Source organism: Camelus dromedarius, chromosome 2 (genome assembly GCF_036321535.1).
Source record: "Camelus dromedarius isolate mCamDro1 chromosome 2, mCamDro1.pat, whole genome shotgun sequence".
Classification (NCBI taxonomy): Eukaryota; Metazoa; Chordata; class Mammalia; order Artiodactyla; family Camelidae; genus Camelus; species Camelus dromedarius.
This window is the reverse complement of record NC_087437.1, coordinates 49848377-49870483: the sequence shown is the minus strand read 5'-3', so window position 1 is coordinate 49870483 and position 22107 is coordinate 49848377. Positions and strand designations below refer to the sequence as shown.

The window sequence follows — 22107 nt, the reverse complement described above, 5'->3', positions numbered from 1 at the left end:
CCTTGGATGCCCCTGAATGTCTGTTTTCTCAGAAATAGGGATGTGAACCAGAGAAGATGCCTATGAACTGTCTGATACATGATGAGAAGTCACCAGATGGGAGTTATTACTGGAAGCTACAGACGTGGCCTCTTGTACGAGGCCAGAAGTGACAGCATTTTTCTTTCCATGGCCACTTATTTGCCACAGAGGAACTTGCGGCACGTTTCTGTTAGGTATTTAGCATTTCATTTTTCTGTGGCTTCTTCCTCTTACTAGGCTGAATCTGAGGATCCTTTGAATCTCATACAGCTGTTTAGAAGAGGTGCACAAGGAGTATACTAGGCAATATTTGTTTTTTTTTTTAAAATAGAGAATGCTTCATGAATTTGCATGTCATCCTTGAGCAGGGGCTATGCTAATCATCTCTGTATCGTTCCAACCGCCAAAGCGAGCACCAATATTTGTTCAGTGAGTGAATCAACCAACTTTTTGAAGGTCCTTCCGTAGCACGTGAACACGTGAATGCAGACATATGCGTGTATATGCACGAGTGCACAGACAGATCGGCATCCCCGGCATCCTTCCACACACACACACAGGCAGCTCAACAGACACCTCCCTGTGAAAGCAACACAGGCATATGCCTGACTCAGGGAGCTGAGCCTCAAGTCCTATGGATTTCAAACGGTTCTTTGCACTAACTTAAATCACTTTTTAAAATGTGTGAGTGAATGGATGCTCTGAAACTGGATATTAAAGCATTCTACAAAAAAGTGCCAAAGAATAGCTACATCTATTCATGAACAAATTTCCAACATTAAGTAGGCTTTTGAAGTTTTAGGGGAACATTGTTTCCAGTGCCTCCTTCAAACATGAAAGCAAAGATGTGCCAAATTCTGAAGTACTCTTCCTCCTTCTACTAATGGGAATTCAGTTCTGTCAAGATAATGCTATTCTAATTGCTCACCAAAAATAATGGCCACATCCTATTTATGATTAGTTCTTTGGAATTCTAAAGAGTCCGTTCTAAAATATTAGGCTCACATTACATTTCCCAGCACTGACTTGATCAGCATTTTTCTTTTTTCACTTTCGAAACATTTTCTCTGGGTGTGACAAGGATGTACATGGTGAAATGTGTCTCCAACCCACCTCTAATGCCCAGAAAATTCACCCAAAGGCATGTATGTGAAACACCAAGGACACAGAACTGTAGAGTTTAAAAGAAAGAACAAAAGCAAAGACCACTGACTTTGTAACCTACACCTGACTTCACTGCTTACAAGCTGTGTGACCTTGATAAAGTTATTAATTTCTCTGTCTTATTTCCTGAATAGTAAAATGTCAGGGAAAATACCCACCTCCCATGGGGTCATTAAGTGTTTTAAATGAGATAATAGATAGAAAGTATCTGGCACAGAGTTGGAACAGTAGGACATAAAAACTTTGGGTTTCAAAAATGGAGAATTAAAGACCAAAAAACGTTTATAAGAAAGAGCCTTTTCTACCCTGAAGAACCTAGTTTCCTGCAATGGGTGTTGAAGTCCGAGCTTCACTGACCATTGACTTCCACAGTCTCCCTGAGTCCCCTGAGTCACGAGAGATGAAAGGTCTGAGAGTGTCGTGGTGACCATCCAGCAGTGCCGAGATGTGGTGCAGAGCTGTGGTCTGCTCAGGAAGGTCCTCCCTGAAAATGGCATTTGCCAGGCTTTGACAACCCAGAATTCCTGCGTCAGCGATGTCCTTGCTCTGGGTCAGAGATATAACAGTACGCGTTACAATCGCAATCGTTTTCATGGTACATTGCACCAGCCGCCATCTGTGTTTACCTAGTACTGTGCCCAGCACAGAACAGGTCTGCACTAAAGGTTTGCTGAGGCAAGGAGCAACTAGAGAAACGAATGGAGGTACTCTCACTCCTGTTCCCTCTTTGTCATTCTCCATGCTTAGTTCTCCACCTGTCCCACCTGCCTCATGCAGGTCATCAGTCCTGTCTTTTACCTGTCTCTTGGCAACACTCCTCTCCTCCAGGAAGCCTCCCTTGATCTGTCATACCCCCAACTCCCGCCACAGGGTTTACTGCTTGATCTTTCTTCAGAGCTCAGAGTCTGGTGTTTGGATAATGATTTGCACCTGAGCTGTTCCATGTTTTTATTTATCTTCTTATCAACCCCTTCTAGGGCAGGAATTGTCCATAACAGCTTGAAAAAATTTTTTTTATGAGTTTTTAGTATATTTAGGTAGGAGCCAATAAGACAACAGGCTCTATTTGTATAAAGTAAAATTAAACCGTGGTTCTACCCTCAGAAAGTTCCCTTGGCAGGGAAGGTAAGACCTGAAGCTGCAGAGGAGGAAGTGAAGGGTGCTGAGAGATGGATGTGGATGAAAGGATGACGGGAGGAAGGGACGTTTCCATCACATTTCTTGGATGTCATAATCAGGGTGGATTGCTGGAGGAGGCGCCATCTGAGTCAGGAGAAGCACTCCTGGCTGAGTAGAAAACACGTGCAAAGGCATGGAGGAGGGAGGGTGGCAGGTGTGTGTGGTGAATACATGTATCACACTTTACAATTTTCAAAGGGCTTCACACTCTTTCTCTCATTTGTTCTGTACAACAGCCGGTGAGGAGGTTGGGGCAGAGGTTCCCTGGCTACATCCACAGGGGTGCAGAGAGGCTAAGCCACTCGCCCAAACTGGCATTGAACTAGGATCTGACTGTCAGAGGAAGTGAGGTCTGACTCCAGGTCCACAGATAAAAACTGTCTCTGTGGATAGAGCAATGGCCCCAATGGCAATCAGTCATTCCTGCTAATTGATGACCGATGGCTTGGATGGGGGCAAATGATGCACCCCTTGCTTCTGGGAGGCAGAAATCCAAGAGGCTTGGTGCGTACCTGGAAGAACCCTGAAAACACTGGGGTGGACGTGGATCCCAGACACTCCTCTGGGCTCACTCTGAACAATGGACAACTGTGTGAGATGTGTGACAGCACAGGGGAGGCGAGGCCTCGGAATATTGATGGGGATCAGCATCGCTGAGCCCTTACTCTGAGCTGGCGCTGCATTCTGTGTATTACCTCGATTATCTCATCTGATCCTCACAACAAACCTATGAAGTTGGTTCTCATCCCACCTTTAGAGGTTGGGGAAATCAAGGCCTCGAAAAATGAGGAAACATTTCTCAGGTTCTCAGCTGGTGAGGGGTGGAGTCAGGATTCAGACACAACAGTAACTGACTGCCCTCTGAACCACTGAGCCAGAGGTTCTTTACCACTTGTGTGCCATGGACCTCTTTGGCTATCTGAAAAAGCCCATGGACCCCCTCTGAGAAAAATCCTTTTAAATGGATAAAATAAGACAAGCAGTTTACAACAAAAACCAATTATATGAAATTTTAATTACCAAAATACTAAAAAGCAAATTTTGTATATAGCAGTATAAGTGCTTTGTTGATTGGTTAAATAAGATTTGGTGGCAGGTTATGACTTGAAGTCCTGCTGAATGTAAACGATATTCTGAGATAAAGCAACAACTGTAACAGAATATCTGCGATTTCTGCTGCTGACAAAATCAGAGATACCAAAATATGACTGTTTGTTCCACACAAAATGGAAGAAAATGCTAAATTTCAGTTAAAAGCTGGTGAAAATTAAAAGGTAGTTGTTTCCATTCCAGTTTATAAACTGCCTGAATCCTCTTCAGTAACCCTAGGCTAGAAACTCCAGGGCCAGCCTACGCTGTGGTCAGGATCTTGACGGGCAGAGTCCTTGCAGTCTCACTCCACCGCCTTGATTGGTGATGGGTGCTTTACAACCCCCTGGGAAGGAGTGATGCCTGGGGCGAGCAGGCCCCTCTCCAGGGGCAGGGAACTGTGCCGGTGGGGCTGGCTGGGCTAGAAGTGGATCAGAGGGCTGCAAAGGTAAACACAGGAAAGAGATGGGGCCGAGGGAGGGGGCGTCTCAGTGATGGAAGGTGGATGGTGCAGGGGCAGGGGGAGGAAGGTCAGAGGCTCTACCCAGAATCCTTCACATCCAGAGTAGCTGTTCCCTGAGGGGGTGAGAGCTCAGAGGAGGTGAGCTGGAGAGCGGGGGAGAAGTGGGAGTCAGGACACTTTCCTTTTCCTCCTCTGTAGACAACATGGAAGAATAGAGATAGGAAGTAAGATCAAATTGGCCCAATCCTGTTGTCCTCACTTTCCAGCCCTATGGTCTTAGGTCAGTGACATTCCCTCTCTGAGGTCCCATTGCCTTATCAGTATGGGAGGAACTGAACCATTGAACTCACAGGCCATTTGAAGGGTTGACCCACTGATTAGCACTTCGAAGGGTTCCTGGCACATGGTTGCTGCTCAATAAAACTAGCTTGAACTGAGATTGCTGTTTTTGAAGGTCAAGAATATTGGAATTGAGTAGTTTCATGTGGTTCCAGTGGTAGTTCCTGGCAAACATGGGGAGCGGCTGTGAGCATACACAGTTCTGTTTGGTAGAGTCAGTTGGATCTGGGATTGAAAGAATCCGATCACCTATACTCCCACTCCATCTCCTTTGGGGTGTGGGGTATTATTAACAACTTCCTTCCTCACCTTCATCCCGTGATCCAGAGTAAATTCTGGAATGGGGTGCTGGGGCAGCATTCTCTCTGACATTCCAGGGAGTGGTAAATCACAAATCACAGTGTGGCACAGCATGTGGACTCCTGTGACCTGTCAGCACGTGAGACAGACGGAGGAGGAGAAAGGACTTTACATTCCTGGGACTAGCTCTCCTATTTTTCTGGTATGAGCAAAAAAGCCCAGAGTAGGGAACTGGAAAACCTGTGGGCTGGACCTGGGTTCTAACCCATATACTGTACTTAACACTTAATTGCTTGTATGAGTTGGACCCATCACAGCCACCCTGAACCTCGGTCTCCTCGTCTCTAAGAAGAGGATATCAGACTAGAGCATCTCCAAGATCCCGTCCATGAGTCACCTTGACCTTGGAGACTTTGGTTCGCTCCTCGGCTCTGCACTAGGATGCCACATGTTCCTTGCAGGGCTCAGTTTAGGGATCCGCACAGCAGTGTAGCCATAACTCACCCAGTACAGTGCGGCTTAGGGAGCCCAAGTTTGGAGATGCATCGGCAGAACTGGGCAGATGTCTGGAGAGCCGTATGGAGGGGCCTTGCCATGAAGCAAAATGAGAGTCCATAGAAGCATCCGAGGTGAGGTAGAGGAATGACTATTTAGATTTTGGGGGTCTTTTGTGTGTTTGTTTTTTGTTTGTTTGTTTAAACTATTTAGGTTTGTTTCACACTGTAGTCTTTTTAAAAGCTTATTTCATATTAAATTATAAGAACCTCATGGAAAAGTAATTACAAGCTTTTTTTTTTTTTTGTCAGCCCTTGGGGCACAGAAGCACTAAGGCTTACTACATCTAAAAATATCTTATTTTTCTACAGCTTGATTGAAACTGATGTAGGTGTGCTTGGCATTTGACTTAGGGAGGTCGTGCCTTTTTTTCTTCTTCTAATAATACTGTTTGGCAGCTTTTCACTCTATCTTACCACCGATCTTTGCCAAAACTTGAATTTACTTCCGTCAGATTAACTGTCTCCAAAAACAAACTGGCATTTCTTCTAAGGGCTCCGATTAAAAGGATAAGCTTGAGTGACACTCCCTTAAATGGCTGGATGTTCTCACAGGGCTAGGAAATCAGAATTGGAAAAGGAGCAGGGCTGAATTTAGTCACATGGGTGTTTGGACGGTGAGAGGGGCTGCCATTTCACTCTGCTGTGTTCAGAAACAACGAGTGAATTATGATTTTGAATACATACCTCCCCAAAAACTGTGAGAAAAAAAAATCCACTGCTTTGTTCTAGGTCCCAACTCTCCAGCTCTTTGTTTGAAATACCACTTTCCATAATTTTACTGATCAAGTTATGTTAGCTTCCCCAGAGCACCAACGAAATAGAGGCCTCTTCGAGTTGCACAGCTGAATGCATATGGAATTTGAATGAGTCAACCATGTATGGGCCAAAGAACTTTCTTTCTTTAACATTCCAGTAGACAGAGAGGGAGGTCCAGGAAGGGCAGAAAAGCAAGAAGACATGAAGGAAACATTTGCTTGTTTTTCCCTCTCATGTCTGTAATTTGATCCCTCAAGAATTAGAGTCAGGGTCAAACTAATTTTCCAAGCAATTATTTTTTGTTTGTTTGTTTATTATTATTATTTTAAAGGTACGTATGTTGAGGGAAAAATATGGAGGAGATAGGAAAGAAACAGGGTTGCCAATTCTCTTAACAGGTTACAAATTTGAATGACTAACAAGCAAAAACTTCAAAGAAAATAACATTTCAAGAATTGAGTTAAAATGTGGCCCTTGAACATTTCTCTCTCTCCCTCTTTCTTACAAGTCTGTCTCCCTCAAAGTAACAGTACCTTGAAGGAAAGAACTCTGTGAAAAACCTATGGAAAACCTTTTGTTAGGTGTGAATACTATGCTAAATTCTCTAATCCTGTTCTGATACCAACCATCCAAAAATGGAGGACAAAATAACTATTATTGTTTTTGCTTTTTCCCCCCTAACTTTTATTACTCAGCCTGAGAAGATGTAGGATCAGTAATTAATAGTTTTGATTAATTCTGAGAAAAAAAAAAAAAAAACACTTTGCTTGGATTGCTATACATACTTAAACTTTTTTATTGCCCAAATCCAAATTTCTCTGAGTTAGAACCTATTTGGCTTATCCAACCATGGTTAGACTTTTATTTTATATTATCCATCATTTCGAATCCTGAAAATGAGACTGCTATTACTTCTCTGGACAAGTTATACTGAGCAGAAGTTGGAAATGAGTAGTCACCGGTCTCAAGCCTATTGAGTTACTAAGATTTCTTCTGTTCTCTCAAAGGAGGAGGAACAGCAGGGCTACCTGTGGGCCGCTAGGTAACTCCTCAGGTGCCTTCAGTTATGGCAAAAATACCCGATCTAGAATGGGATTGTTCATAAAGACCTGGGATAAACTGAAACGAATTAAAACATATATCTTAGTTCCCACTGACACTCATTTCAGTAGAATCCCATTAGTTTATTAGATTGACAGCCAATCATGACTAGAGCTGTTCTTGGGACTTCATACACATGTTTGTATTCAATCCTGGAAACAAGTGGTTGCCAGACTTCTTTGATCATGCACCCTGAAAGTATCAATTTGGAACATGTACCTTAAAATATGCATATTCACTGACTTATTATACACCTTTACTGCACTACTACTGCATAAGACGTTATGAAATGTGCACAAAAATTGGAATTTTAAAAGAATCAGATGAATATGAAACAAACATTATTTCAAATAATTACTTTAGTTCTTAAAGGCATAATAATATTTTGCTATCTAAAAATATTTATAATAACATTTTAATGCAAACAACATAATTGAACATGTTTCATGGTCCATGAAAAATCTTGACTTAGTTTATGTTTCAGAGGCTTGGCTCTAAGTTCACCTTATTTTTATGCTTGTTATTAATGGTGTCAAAGCTTAAGTAGATCGTCATTGTCCTTAGCTCAGTGTGGCTATCAGTGAGCTCTGCTGGGGCAGGAGAAGTGTCAGCTTTGCCATTTCTTGTTCATCTGTATTCACATTATTAATATTAGTTTCAATATATGGTTTCATTGTAGGGATCTTTTAAAATCATTAATCCATTTTATGAGGGACACTGTGGTTAAAACTAGATAATGTGATCCACAATTCCCTTTAGCCGAGCATGTGAAGATTGTACTGCCTGACAGTGTGCCGAACACCACCTAACAGATGAGGGTGTCCAGGCAGCCCCCTGGGATGTGGTCTTTCTGTCAGGATCCCTCCTCAGCTGTGTGAGGCCTACGGCCATCTGACGCGTGGGACAAGCAATGGCCTCAGGGTCAAGCCACGCATCAAGAATTGAAGTCAGCATATATATAAGTCAGTTGTATATAAATAAATACATTGTATATGAAATTATAATGCATGACACACACACATATAGAATAAAAGTGCACCAATTTTTTTCTTTCGTTCACTAGGATGAGCATATCTGATTTTGGAGGCCACTTCTATAAAGATAAAATACACAATGTTATCTGTATTTTACTGATGAGGAAAATTAAGTTTCTGAGAGTCACAGTCAGTAATTTTCCCTTTTTCTGCAGCCTGTGTTTTCCCATAACTACCAGCAGAAAAATAAAATAAAAACAATCAAGTAGTTTAGTCACCACTGTTTTGTTTTATTTTTAAATCTCGTTCTTTAAGACTCTTGCTTTGAGGGGAAATGTGTTTTCACTTGGTACGATTTGGGGGAATAGCTTCTAAACCAATTACTAATAACAATCAGTAAAACTGAGTGGGACCTAAACTAGAAATCAGTTCAATGGTCCCTGATATGAAAATAATCAGTGTTCCGTTATTTCTATTATCTGGGTTATTCTAACCATCCCTCTCTTTTTTTCCCTTCCCATCCATCAGTTCTGTATCCAGATCATCCTTCTCATTAGCATATCTGCCAACCAGGGGTCAGTTTCATTATTGGCACAGACTCAGAATTTTCATGTCTACATGTAAATAAAGCAACTTCAGTGAAATTAAAGAATGATTTTAAATCTTTCTTGAAAATATGACTCAAACTCAAATTAGTTATTTTATATGAAAATTTTTATATTATGAAAATAATATATACTTGGTATGTATAAAATTTGGAGAATATAGAAAAAGGAGAAGAAGGATTCCTCATAACTTTGTCATTCCTGGATAATCAAAGTTAACATCTTGGTATATAATCTTCTAATATTTTCCTTATTTTTCTTTCACATAGTTGTAATCATATTGCACATGTAATTTTGTACCCTGCTTTTTTTTTTTTTTTGCTTTAACTAAATACAATAAGAATCATCCATGTTTACAAATTCTTGTTATAAGTATTTCCTAAGGGTAAGTTTCTGTGGAGGCAGAATAATCCATCAGGTGGATGGCAGTGCACTTTCACACGTACAGAAGTCCTTGAAGTAGGAAAGATAAACACAAGATTATGTAGAGAAGTATAGTCAACTGTGGTTTCCAACTATAATGGGAAATATGAATAGACTGAATAATTGAAATAAATTGCATTTTCCTTTCTCTTGGTGACTAATTTATCTTCTGAATTTTGTTAAGACTGGATGGTAGATATTTTGTATTGCCCAAACACTCATCTTCATATCAGAAAGGGAAAGTAACCCAAGAATATAGTAACTGGCATAGGAAAACTCTTTTTTTAAAAAAATTACAGATAAGACATAAATATTATCTGTACTTTATACTATATTAAGTATTATATTAAAAATTAATAAAAGTTAATTATGTGTACAATATTTTAATAAATCATTTTTAAGTTGTGGTTTCTTACTGCTTCTAAAAGTATCAGTGTTGATTACTGACATGGAAGTTTAGCTGCTATTTTATTAATTTATTCCTGCTCCAGTGAAGATGATATTTAAAAAAGAAGGCTAATTTTACCTAATAATTTTTATTCCTTAAAGAAGTAAGTAATGTATATAATGGAAGAAGAAACATAGAAAATTTTATGAAACTATTCTTGAATATAGGCTGCTACATGGAGAGTAACTGTGTAAGGAAATGAGATGATAATCAGCTGTGGAAAGAGTGGCTGCTACTATCACTTCTGTTTTCTCATATGTGCCATTTTCTATAAGGGTGCTTGCTTTATGATAAGGAGATAATTATTTTAAATCACATAAAGGGATGAATTTAAGGAGTGTTTCCCTATATGTATATACATGTGTATGTATACTTATATCTATTTTCTATATTTAATAACTATGAACGAAATTTGATTGCCTACATATATGAAAATAAAAATAATAAAAACTCTTGGAAGATTTAGTCAGCTGGATCTATAGTTCCGTTTAGACAAAAATGTTTGGATAATTCTACTGCATTTGTTTTAACTTTCCGGAAAAAAAAAATGTTTTTAAATGGTTCTGGCTCTTGAATAAACCTGGTTCTCTGTCTTTCAACAACAAGATATATTAAGATCTAAGATTCTGTGTGGCTGCTAAGGTGTTTAAACCATTTCAGGCTCTGTACAGAGACACTTCAAGCAGCGGGAAAAAGTGAAGAATTTGATCTCCCAGGTGCTCATTTGGTGGATTTCTTTCCTTCCTCTCTCTCCCTTGCTTCTTTTCTCCCTTGTCTCCTTTCTTCCTCCCTTTCCCTTTTCCTTCTGTTTTTAACTGATTTCATGGAATTTCTTGAACGTTCCAGGGCCCTATAGTCAAACTACAGACAATCTATTTTGTTTATCCTTTTGTTCTCTGGAAATTTCTGTAACTGTACTTAACTTCCAAGATAAGCCCTTTGAACTTTTCTCACTGAATCAGTAATAAAACAACCGCTTCTTAATCAAAATAACTTTTAAATCCCAGAAAGAATAGAGTCCTTGCTCCAGAATTAAAGAGAGAAGAATCAGTTCTCAGGTGCTCTGGTATCTGACAAACTATTGTAACTTTTTGTTTTGTTTCGTTTTGTTTTGTTTAGTGGAGGTACTGGGGATTGAACCCAGGACCTTGTGCATGCTAAGTACACACTCTATCACTGAGCTACACCCCCCAAAGCTATTGTAACTTTGGATTGAAAACCTCACTGAGACTCAGTTTCCTCATCTGTAAAACAAGATGCAAATAATACTTCCCTCAGAGGGACGCTATACAGTTGAAGTGAAATGGCATTTGTATAGCTCTTGGCAGAGAGCCTGGCATATAGCAAGTGCTCAATAAACAGTAGTTCTCAGTTATTTAATATGTCACTTCCTTGTATGTGGGGTACAAACAATACTGAACTCACGCTACATGGAGTGACTGCCCAGGTTTTCAGTTATGTTGCTCCAGGTAGCCAAAGGACAATTACAGAACTCAGGGTAAATACATTTAATTCTCAGATGGCATGTTTGTTGACATTAGTCATTATATATAAACTGTGAAAATAGGAAGACAAGCAATTATGCCTAGAAATACTAGAACTTACAACAAAGACTTATTTTATGAAACGCATTTTATGTGTTAATTGTGGTCAGGAACTAAAAAAAATCAAAGATCTGATGAAAGATTATGAAAATTGAAATGAGCTGTGAGAAAGAAACCTGCACAGACACTCCCAAAACACCTTTCCAAATATTCTGAACCCTGTTGTGTTCACATCTGTTTAGAGGGCTTACTACTGACCTAACAGAATTTCACTTATACCCTTAAAAAAAAAAAAAATAACATCTGCTGTGTTTAAACCACTTTTGAAAATCAGTTAAAAGAGCCTCGTGCACAATGGAGAAACAGATATTAGAACAGTCCTGTACTAAAACTTAAAGTTATGGCAAGAAAAATAAGAAAAGCTGCTCCAGCCTAACAAGTTGGAAACAGAAGAAACAAGTTCAAAACAGAAAAAAAACAGGGGCCTTTCATCTGGGCTCATTTCTCTTTCTACCTGACTTTTTAAAAAACACACAAAAAAATCAAGAAAACCCAACAATAATTCTGTTGTACGAGTCTAAATCATTACACTATCAACAGTCAAATTATTTTTTGACCACCGAGTGACATGGAATCTGTCAACATAACTCACCAAAATGTGAGCCAAGGAAGACTGGAAAACAAACTGAAAGTCTAGATTAGAGTGACTGTAGCTTCTTTGGAGCCATCCAAAACATCACCTTTGTCTTATTAAAAAAGAAAACCCCTTAGTCTGCTTTTCATAAGGGGGAACTGTTCCCTCAACCTATATAATTTCCCTGCCTTTGTTCCATGACACAGCTTCATGTTTTAATATAGTAAATAAAGATGTGACTGGGAGTGCGGGAAGGTCAAGGCACACAGTTCTCTCCTTCCCTAAAGATCTTTTGGGGTTTCCGATCAATTCAGTCAAGGGCAAAATGAATTAATTAGTTGAAAGTGATATTTGAAATAAAACAATTAGCACTTTAATCCAGTTTTGTAGGGGGTGGGGACTACATCCAGTCTCCTGCCTTTTTTTGAAATGAATTTAATTTCAAAGTTAATTTTAAAAATTAAAAGCACAACTTTGAACCTCGACAAAAATATTTAACTATTTGTAGTGTGTGAATTTTTAATCTACTCATGCTGAGTGAATGAGAGAGTTTAGACAGATTTCCTCTGCCACTTTATTTAGGAAAAGAAAGAAAGAAAACAAACCAAAGTGGAGAGTGACATTCTGCTGCAGTTCTAAGAGGCATTCTGAAAATCCTCCTTGGCATTCTGTCAGCTACACAAATTATAGATTAGAGTATGCATCACCCAAATGAGATGTAACGTGTAATACGTAATATATGATTAATGTAAGAGGAAGTGAGCACTTTTCCTATGCCATATTGAGCATAAACATTCTAACTTATGTTAAAACTTTTGAAATTATATAAATATATAATTCTATAAGTTGAATCAAAAGCATTAATAATATTACTTAATATTATGGATTATTTATGCAAGGATTCTGTAGTTGTGGGAGTTTGGGTTTTTTGTTTGTTTGTTTGTTTGTTTTTCCTAATCCTTAAAAATGTAAATACAGAATTAGTCCTTTAAGGTTTTTTTTTGAAGAGGAGAACTGGAGTGGATTTTTAAATAATATTTCTTAGGACAAAAATCACTGCATCTTTGGTATCTGGGAAAGCTAGGTGCCACTCCAATTTTAATATATATATAGTGTAATTTAGCAGAGTCCTTCAAAAGTGCTAACAGAAATTTAATGGAGGAGCACCATTGAGTATTATTGACTGATCTGTCAAAGAAAATGAATGCTGCGGACATAAACCAAACTGCAAAGCGAGTACCGACTACCGGTTTAAAACAGCCTCCCAACGTCAAACCACATGAGCACCTGGTGAGGAGAGAACCGCAGGATTACTGATGCTTTTAGAGAGGCGGGGCCAAGTGGGTCCTGGTTAAATCTGATTGGTGCCCGTGTTTTAGCCAGCCATCCTCAACCATTTTTTCCCCTTGGAAATATTAAGTCTGTTGCACCTAAGCCTAAATAATCACACACACTCATAACCTCCCTCCAACACGCACAGCACAATATTTAAGAAATAAGTAAGGGGCAAAATAACTTATTACTGAATGAAAACTTTCTTATTTCAGAGCCATTTTGCAGGCATTGCTCGAAGAACAACTTTGACAAAAGTATTTTCAGCCACATCACTAATTGGTCTACTTTTACTCTTGGCTCTAATTTAAAACCAAAGGGGGGGAAAGTGATTTCAAAAGCACCTGCAATCTGACATGTGTGAGCAGAACTGAAAGTATTTTTTTCAAAATTGGATTAATTAGCATTATCAGAAAAACAAAGGGAACAAAGCCACCAGTAAGTAGTGCATTAATCATATTGGTAGTAATTAGTGCCACAATAGAAATACAAGGCAAAACAAAGAAGTTGGAAATAGTTCTGAAACTAGTCATATTTTGTAGGTATCATGAGCTAAGAAATAGACATAATTGGATGTGCAGAGAGGACAAGAATAAAGTAGAATCTCAAAAATCACATAAAGTTGAAAGACTCAACTGCATAAATCCTGAACCCCAGAGAAATGGAGAAATTGATGTATTTATAGTGTCTACTATCCAGAGTTTAAAAAAAAATATAGACAGGAAAGAAGGAGATGGGGATGACGGGAATAACTGGAGGAACAGACTGTATTTCAATTTTTAAAAGAAAAGTGAGCTTATGCCATTGTAACAAAGCTAATGCTAGGTCTAGCCAAACCTCAAATACGCAGGATCATTTTGAAATACAGAAATAGTGAGATTCCTTTTTGCTTTAAATGTATGATTGGATTACACTTGAAAATGCAAAACGTTCCCCAAAGTGATAAAATATTAATTATAACTTTTCAAGAATGGAACAAATCATATGGTCACTTTCTTGGCCTTTGACTTTTCTGTATCAGAGTCTATTCCAAGAATCCTTTACAAAAGTGTTTCATAGGAAGATGATGATTTGTGTTGATTCGTTTTACAGAGGAAAACTGAGCCCAGTGATGTCTGGAAGAATATGGATGAGAGGAAAACTAAAATTTTTCTTGTGGTCACTTTCCTGTGCTCCAATTTTTCTTACCCAGAAAAAAAAAGTGGCAAAATCAATATCTAGTCTGAGTGTTACCTCCTTGAAGAAGGTTTTCTGGGGAGCACATGAGACAAAGGACTTTGTTTTTCTTCTTCTTTTTTTTTTTAAGGTGCATCTGGGAGCAGAGACAGGTGATGCTGAGTGGAGTTATTTTCTGCAGAGCCCTGGAGATAGGAAGGAAGGGACCTTGCAGAAACCACACAGAAGGGAGCTATTTGCCTGGGAGCTTCCCCTCTTACATGCCTTCTGGACCTTCCCTCTTGTTTTCAAGCTTCACCAATACCTTCCCCAGTCTTTGAACCTTTCTTTTCAACACTCCCATCTCTTCCTCTCCCTGTACCTCCCTTCCCCATTGGATTATTGTCTTCCATTCCTCACTTATCCCTCTCATTTCTTTTCTCTTCATGAACTTTTTCTACTTTCACATTTTATTTTAATGCTCTTCAGTAAGTGAGCCTGGGAGTTAGTCACCACCCAGCTCCCTCTGGCTCTCGCCTGCATCAAGTTGTTTTCCCAGTTCTGTAATTTCCCTGTTTATATGATGGTAACAGAAGCACTCATTATCTCAAGTCATCTCAGCATTTCACATTAAGAAAATGCAGTCAGCAAAATCCATTCTTACTTAATTTGGCTAATTAAGTAGGTAATATTTTTACTGGGTTTTGCAATATTAAGAAGAAAAGCTTTAGAAATATATCTCCAGAAAAGGTCCATTTGTAAAGAATAAATATGGCATTAGTCCCCTAGAAATTATAAAGGAAAAGGCTGATAACCCTGATCATATTAAAATAAGAACTGCTCATGTGGACAAAAAATAAAGAAAGTTAAAATATTAAAAACATATTCGGAAGAAATTTGTCCAATATATACGAAAAAGGATCAGTTTAATAAATACACAAACAGCCCTTATGAAATTAAGAAGAAAAATACAAATCATTCAATATAAAATGGACAAAGGACACAAATAGGCAAATTTTAGAAAATAAAATATAAATGGCTAGTAAATAAGTGTTCATCATGACTCATAATTATAAAAATGCAAATTAAAGTAATAATGTACCGCTTTTCATCTACCAGATAAAGATTTTTAAAGTTTAGCAATGCTGTTGTTGACAAAAGCCTGGAGAAATGGGTGCTCATACGCATATACACTAAACAAACATTCACAAAGTTCTGCTCTGAAACACTGAAGATGGGATTGCAAATTGGTGCAAATTTTAGGAGGGCAATTTAGCAATATCTAACAAGATTTAAAATGCATACAACTTCTGACTTAGGGTACATCTACACGTGAATTCATTGCTGCAATACTTTAATAGCAAAAAATGGAAAATGACCTAAGTGTCCTCCAATAAGGGAGACTAGTTAAATATATCATAATTTTTATGCATATCATATGTGTACTATGCATAACATTATACAGCTTTAGAAGGAATGTAATAGATCTATATAAGCTGATACAAAGAGCTATCTAAGATATATTAAGTGAAAAGAAATCATACAGAGTATATAGCCATACCTTCTAGAACAATCCCAATTTGTAAAATAAGGAATATGTGTTATTTCTGTAATATGTTATGCATTAAAAATTTATAAAAGGATACAGAAGAAACTGCTCCAGTTGTTACCCTTGGAGAATGGCAATAAGGGGTAAGGAGAAAGGGGATTTCATATCTTCACTTTATATCCTTCTGTCCTATTGAGTTTTTGTTTTGCAAGGAGTGTGTGCATTGCTGTTACAATCTTAAAACTAGTTTACAAAATAGTCCATCACCATGAAAGTCTTGTCTTTACAAAAATTCACTTCAAAAGAGATAAAGAAATTCATTGGTATATGTAATTTTTGAAAAAATCCATGGATGAAACCAAAAAATATTTTTTTCATAATCTTAGTATACATTTCATACATAGATAGAAATGCTATAGGAATAATTCAAACAGACTGTAAATGGATATTCATCCGGTTTGTCTGGAGGCAGCCTTTTCATTTATATGTTTGAATTTGTGAAATTAGGATCAAGAGCTAATTATAATAATCCTCTCAAATAAGACAGGAAAAAGTGTAATAGGTTCCTAGTCTTAGCAAATCTGAATTTTCATCATTTTTTGTAAAGTACCCTGCAATTTTAATAAGAAAGATTATATTTTAAAATTATTTAAATAAGACCCAGCACTTACAGAATATTAAACCAAGGGCAGGTGACTCCCACATCCTTAGAAACTTCAGGGGTGTCAAGTAAGTCAGAAAGAACACAGGCAGTGGATACAGACCCAGGTTCTATCGTAACTGGGCCTCTGGAAGCCAAACCCTTCATCTGTCTGAACCTTGGTTTTGTTAAGTCTGTAAAGAGAGATAATGATGCCCACCTCAGGAGCTACGTTTGGGAGGGATACAACTTGACCCCGGAAGGCAGCATGACCCTGTAAAGAGTGCACACTTTGGAGTCAGTTCTGACTTTGAATCTTCCCTCCACCACCACCACTAGCTGTGTGAACTTGGGTAAGCTAATCTATCTTCTCTATGCTTCAGGTTTCTTATTTGGAAATTAGAGGTGACAATACATACATTTGTTAGGATGGTTTCAGAGATTTAAGAGGAAAGCAATGTAAAACGTTGAACTTCTCCTGGCACCTAGTTAATGCTGAGTGAATGTTAGTCTCCGATTCACAAGAAGTATCATAAGAAGAGAGTTAATGGATACTAACCAGCCTAAACGATAGAGTCCCCTCTTTTATCTCCTTGGTCTACAAAGAAAGCCAAGGAGGAAAGAAGAACAGAAACTGTGACTTGTCCATACCTGGATTTATGAAGACCTCTGTCTAGAGATATGTCAGTTCTGCAAAACTTCCTTTGTACTTCTGCTTCTGGTCAAAATAAAGTAACAGGAGCTGGATTTACCCTCCCACTTGAAATAACCCCCAAATAGATAAAATATATGAAAACTAAGTTGTCAAGACACTGCATCAGGCAATGAAGGACAGCGATCCTGAGAGATGGTGACAAATGAGGTGAGCTCTACCATTGCCCTTATCTCCCTGCCTTGAGAGAGTTTCCAGGTTATGGTACAGGGAGTGAGGCTCCAGGTGGAGTGTAACAGACTCTGAATTGAGGAAACGGGGCTGAGAGTCTGGGAAGACTGTGGTGGCTAGAATTCACAGGATGGAGTGAGTACCAGAGATGAGAAAGCCGCTTAGAGAGAGAACTCCGGATAGCTGCAGATCTCTCTCAAATATTCAGCAAAACGCTGATCAACACATACATGTGAGGAAGCTACCTGAGGCCTGGGAAGGAACCACCAGAAAGGATTAGAGGTAAGTGCCCAGTACTGACAAAGGTTCATAACTGTGCCTGTTCCCATCAGCCAGACTGAGAACCCTCATTCTTTAAGGGCAATGGGCAGAGTAAACGAAAGAATCTTAACTCAGAAGTGGATAATAATTAGACTTAGACTAAATACTGCTCTGGTAATTGCTTTACAAGTCCTGACTGTAAGACCTCAAAAGGATAAAACTGTTTCTAAGTGACTTAACTATATCTACAAAACTTAAGATTATATTTAAGAATACAAAAATATCTAGCACCCAACAAATTGAAGTCACAAAGTCTAGAATCCAGTAAAAAAAATACCAGGCATACAAAGAAGCAGGAAAGGAAGAAGGGAAAATCAACCTATTAAATATGATATAGAACTAACACAGATGATAGAATTAGCCAGCGTTTCCTTTTTTTATTATCAGAGTTAATTCCCTCACAATTCCCATCTGTGCTTCACTCTCTGGACTATATCTTCTTATGTTTTCATACGTTCATTCAACAAGTGTTTACTGAAGAGCCACTGTGTAGGAGAAGTAGTGTGCTAGGCACTCACTTTGCCTCTTTAACAATCCTATAAGTTTTCAAGGCTGTTAATACTGCCCACACTTAACTATGAACATACTGGTCCAGAGAGGCTAAGGGACTTACCCAGGGTCATTGGCAGTGTTAGCTGACATGTTGGATGTAAACTCCAGTTCTTTGATTTGTGAATCTTTTTTTTTTTTTTTTTTTTTTGTAGAATCAGGCCCACTATGAATTCTCCATAAGTCTTAGTTTACCTTTCACTGTAACTGATGATCTTAAAAGTCCTGACCTTTGAATTCTTATGATCTTGGGATGTCACACTCTTAATTCTCTAGAACCCAGAAGCCCCAGTCCCTGTTCCCTGATGCAGCCACACCTGAGTTACTCCTGGATGGGAAACCAGTTCTTCCGTTGTCAGCATTCTAGGAACACATCTAGATGTGAAATGTCAGCCTTCTGAAAGGACCATGTATTATTTAATAACAGCGAAGAAAAAGATGGTGATAATAATAGGAAATAATTTCCTGGTGAATTATAGTTTACAAACGGTTTTACATATATGATTGAAAATATAATCTTTACAACAAACCTGCTTGCAAAATGTTATCATCAGCATCCTCATCTCCATTTTACAGATGAGGAAACACTTAGAAAGCTAAAGGAATCTTCCCAAGATCAGCAGCTTTTAAGAACCAAGAGTAGAATCCATGCCTATCTGATAACAAACCTCATGCCCTTTACTGACAGCTGTGGTCTGCCCCTTTCCCATTTGACAGATTATTGTGAACATAGCTGAGAAGGTCCATGCTTACTGCCAACTTTTCAAATTAAAAATCTACCCTCCCATGTGATCTCTCAGCTTTCCTTTTGACCATATATAACTGTATAAAAGTTTTTTTTCCCCCAATTAAATCTACTCTTAAACCCTTAATAATTTAGATCCATTAATGATGAATGAATACTATGCCCTCATGTTTTTTGCATTTAAATGAAGATTTGGAAATTGGGCAGACTTTGCTGCTTTTTTGTTTTAAGATTTATAAAACCACTATTATATTTTATGAAGCCAAACAGCCTGTAAAACTAAAGAGGACTAGCAGAAGCAAGACTTGGAAATATAAATGTTACCAACTTTCAGTCCGAGGAGTTCTTTGCTGCAAAGGAAAGAGAACAGAAATTCCTCTTTCTTTAAAAGTGCTGTTTTCTTGCCCTAGACCCCTCTTTCCTCCAGTTATGGGCAAGAAAAGGGGGCCACAAAATGAAGGATGAGGAGTAGAAGAACACTGTATTAAATAATGTTGTTCAAGGGGAAAAAAAATCATTTGGGGAGGCTTCTTTTGCTTTCTGCTCACCTCCTACCTTACCATCCCTCCCACCCTCTCTGGAAACTCAGTGGGCTTTTTAGAGGGTGCCAAGTTTCTTAGTATTGAGTGTTTAGACTTAATTGGGAGATTGGAAGCATAGAGCAGTGCAAATCTGAATTTAGAATCAAACTCACAAGGCTCCCAGACTGTGGCTCTCACCACTAGAGGAATTTGACTGGTAATTGCTGTGAGTCCCTCTTCTAATCTTATGCAAATCCACGTTCTTTTGCATTGAAAAAGTATTTTACATAGAATGAAAGAGAACTGCATCCTAAATTTTCTGGGCAGTACTTTGGAATATAACATACTCAAAAGACAAAGCTTTTACTGTTAGCAACCACCCAAAGACATGGTAGGCAGCATGGTGTGGTTAGCGAACCCTCGCTGGCCTGGGAGCTGAGTTCCAGTTCTGACTGCACCTTATGGCCTTCAGGAAGTCACGCCTCTCCAGATCTCAATGTCCTGCCTGTAAAACAGAGGGGGTTGGGCAAGGTAACCCAGCTCTAGGTTGCTGTGTCTAAGATGAGCGCCATAATAAATAAAATGGAAGTGATCATATTAATACGTGGCAAAAAGACATTTTATCCTGTGATCTTTCACCAGAGCAGGGAGAAGAAAACACCAGCAAGGTCTGAATTTACTTTCGCAGCATGTCACTGATCTTCTAAACCCACCCAGCAGGAGACATTTACTAAGAGGACATAGCATTTGGAAGAACTAACGCACCACCTCGAAGTGAGCTTCGTACCAGCAGGAGCAGCCCCTTTCATAGTAGTGTCTGCAGAACTGGTGATTCCACAACCATGCTTCCTCAGCCACACTCTGAAGAACAAGTCTTTCTGGAGATTATAGAGTCAGTTACTGAATTTCCGTAGCATAGATTAGAATAACATTGAGCCCATTTAGAACCAGAGGTAAATGTACAGTTTCTCTTCAGATTCAAATATTTTTAGCGTGTTCACCTTTTATATTCTTAAGACAGTATTACTTGTTGATGTTGCCACCTACTCTTATCTTATCTCACCCATCTTACCTTTCCTTCCCTTATCTCATCCTCTTAAGTCATTACACTAATATTAAGACACCTTCATAACAAAAGGCTTTCATTCTCAATAGGACCTTTCTAAATCCTCTTTCCCCTCTACCCTGATATAAACAGAACCTCGGTTCTCCTTTCTGAGTTAAGCATTTAGATGGAAGGAAAAAAAAAAAAAAGACCAAGCAAATATTTTGTTGAACATGAGCAGATACACACATGCACATACACCCAGCCCCAAACCAATGAGAAAAGCATGCCGCCCTGAATAGTGGGAAGGCCAAGGGAGTCCAGGCCTTTGTTTAAGCAGGTGCTTGGGAACGAGGAGACATCTGCCAGACTCAGGGCATCGTGTGAAGATCTGGCTTCACTCATCACTCGTTGTTGAGCACCGGGAGCAAAAATGTAGCAAATAATGCAAAGAAAATCCTTCGAAGAGATCTGGGCCCAGAAACTAATCCAGGCAAGTATGACTTGCGTCTGTAGTTTTATAAGGGCAGATTGCTTTGGTATTTAATTAGTGCCTGGGTGGGATCTGCACGTTGAATTTAAGAAGAAAAGCATTGCACTTTGGAGTCCCTGAGACGTCCTGAGCAGTCCGGGAAAGACACTGAATTGCTCATGGCAACCGCTCACCGCAGTCACATCGGTGTTGCTGGCATTTTGTGAACTCGAGCACGCATAACGATGCGCCAAAGCAGAGCATGGCATTCGGATGAGAATATTCTATTTGCAAATATGAGTGAGAATTAAAAATAGACAAGGAGTAGAGGGGCCCTCCTTGGTAGGGATTATCCATCTCAACAGGTGTGTGGCAGGAATGAGAAGGGAGCTGGGGTCTTATTTAGCTGTAGGCTTTCAGTTTACTGGCAGAGGGTGCCGCTCCACGACCACCGGTGTTCCTGTGGGGAATGTGTATTAGTCCACCTGTGAGAATTCAGTCTAGTGCCCCCAGGGGGCAGGGAGGGAGGGAGGGAGGAAAGGAAGGAAGAGCAGTGGACCTCGATTAAACACCGGCTCTGTGGGAGCCATGCAGTGTGTGCTGACAGGCCTCGGGGCGGGGAAGGGCCAAGGGAGAGAAGGGAAGTAGAGTTGAGGGGCTTTTGACAGAACCGAGTTCCTGTTCCTACTTGCTTGGCCTGAAACTGCTCGTCCTCCACACTTTTTCTTTTCTTCCCTCTCTCTTCATCATCTGAGGTTTGCTTGTCACATCTCTCTCGAGCTCTGCTTTGACTTACCCTGGGTGGAGCTGAGGAAGGGGTGAGGATCCTGTCAGCCTCACCCAGCCTCTCTACTGAGGGGGAGGAAGACCCCAGGCTGTCAGGGGAGTGGACACAAGGCAAGAATGCAGCTAACGGGTGGACTCTGCTTGAGGGAGACCTGCTTTGGGCTGCAGGCCACTTAAGGCCATGGAATCTTGGGCAAATACTGTTTTATTTTTCCTTTGAGCCCTACTGCACGTAGTGAAAAGCACAGGTTTGGAGCCTGCCCACCTAGGTTTAAATCCAGACTCTGCCATGTCGTAGCTGGGTGACCTTGGGAAAGTTATTCAACCTCTTTGCCTCATTTCCTCATCTATAAAATAGGGGTGACAACATCTCCCTTATCAGGTTTGTGAGGATTAGAGGAGATACTGGGTGTAAACTGGCTTTACAATACCTGGCATAGAGTAAGTGCTCGTAGGTTTTTTTCTTTAACTGTTACTAGGTATATTAACCCTACTTGACAGATTCTTTGTCG

General features: G+C 39.3%; 1 non-coding gene across 1 annotated transcript; it reads right to left on the bottom strand.

Annotated features, from left to right (window-relative positions):
* Positions 1-344: 344 nt before the first annotated feature.
* LOC116155879 (U6 spliceosomal RNA) lies at positions 345-449 on the bottom strand. The gene has a single exon (XR_004139784.1). It is a non-coding gene; the product is annotated as a U6 spliceosomal RNA (small nuclear RNA).
* Positions 450-22107: the final 21658 nt, after the last annotated feature.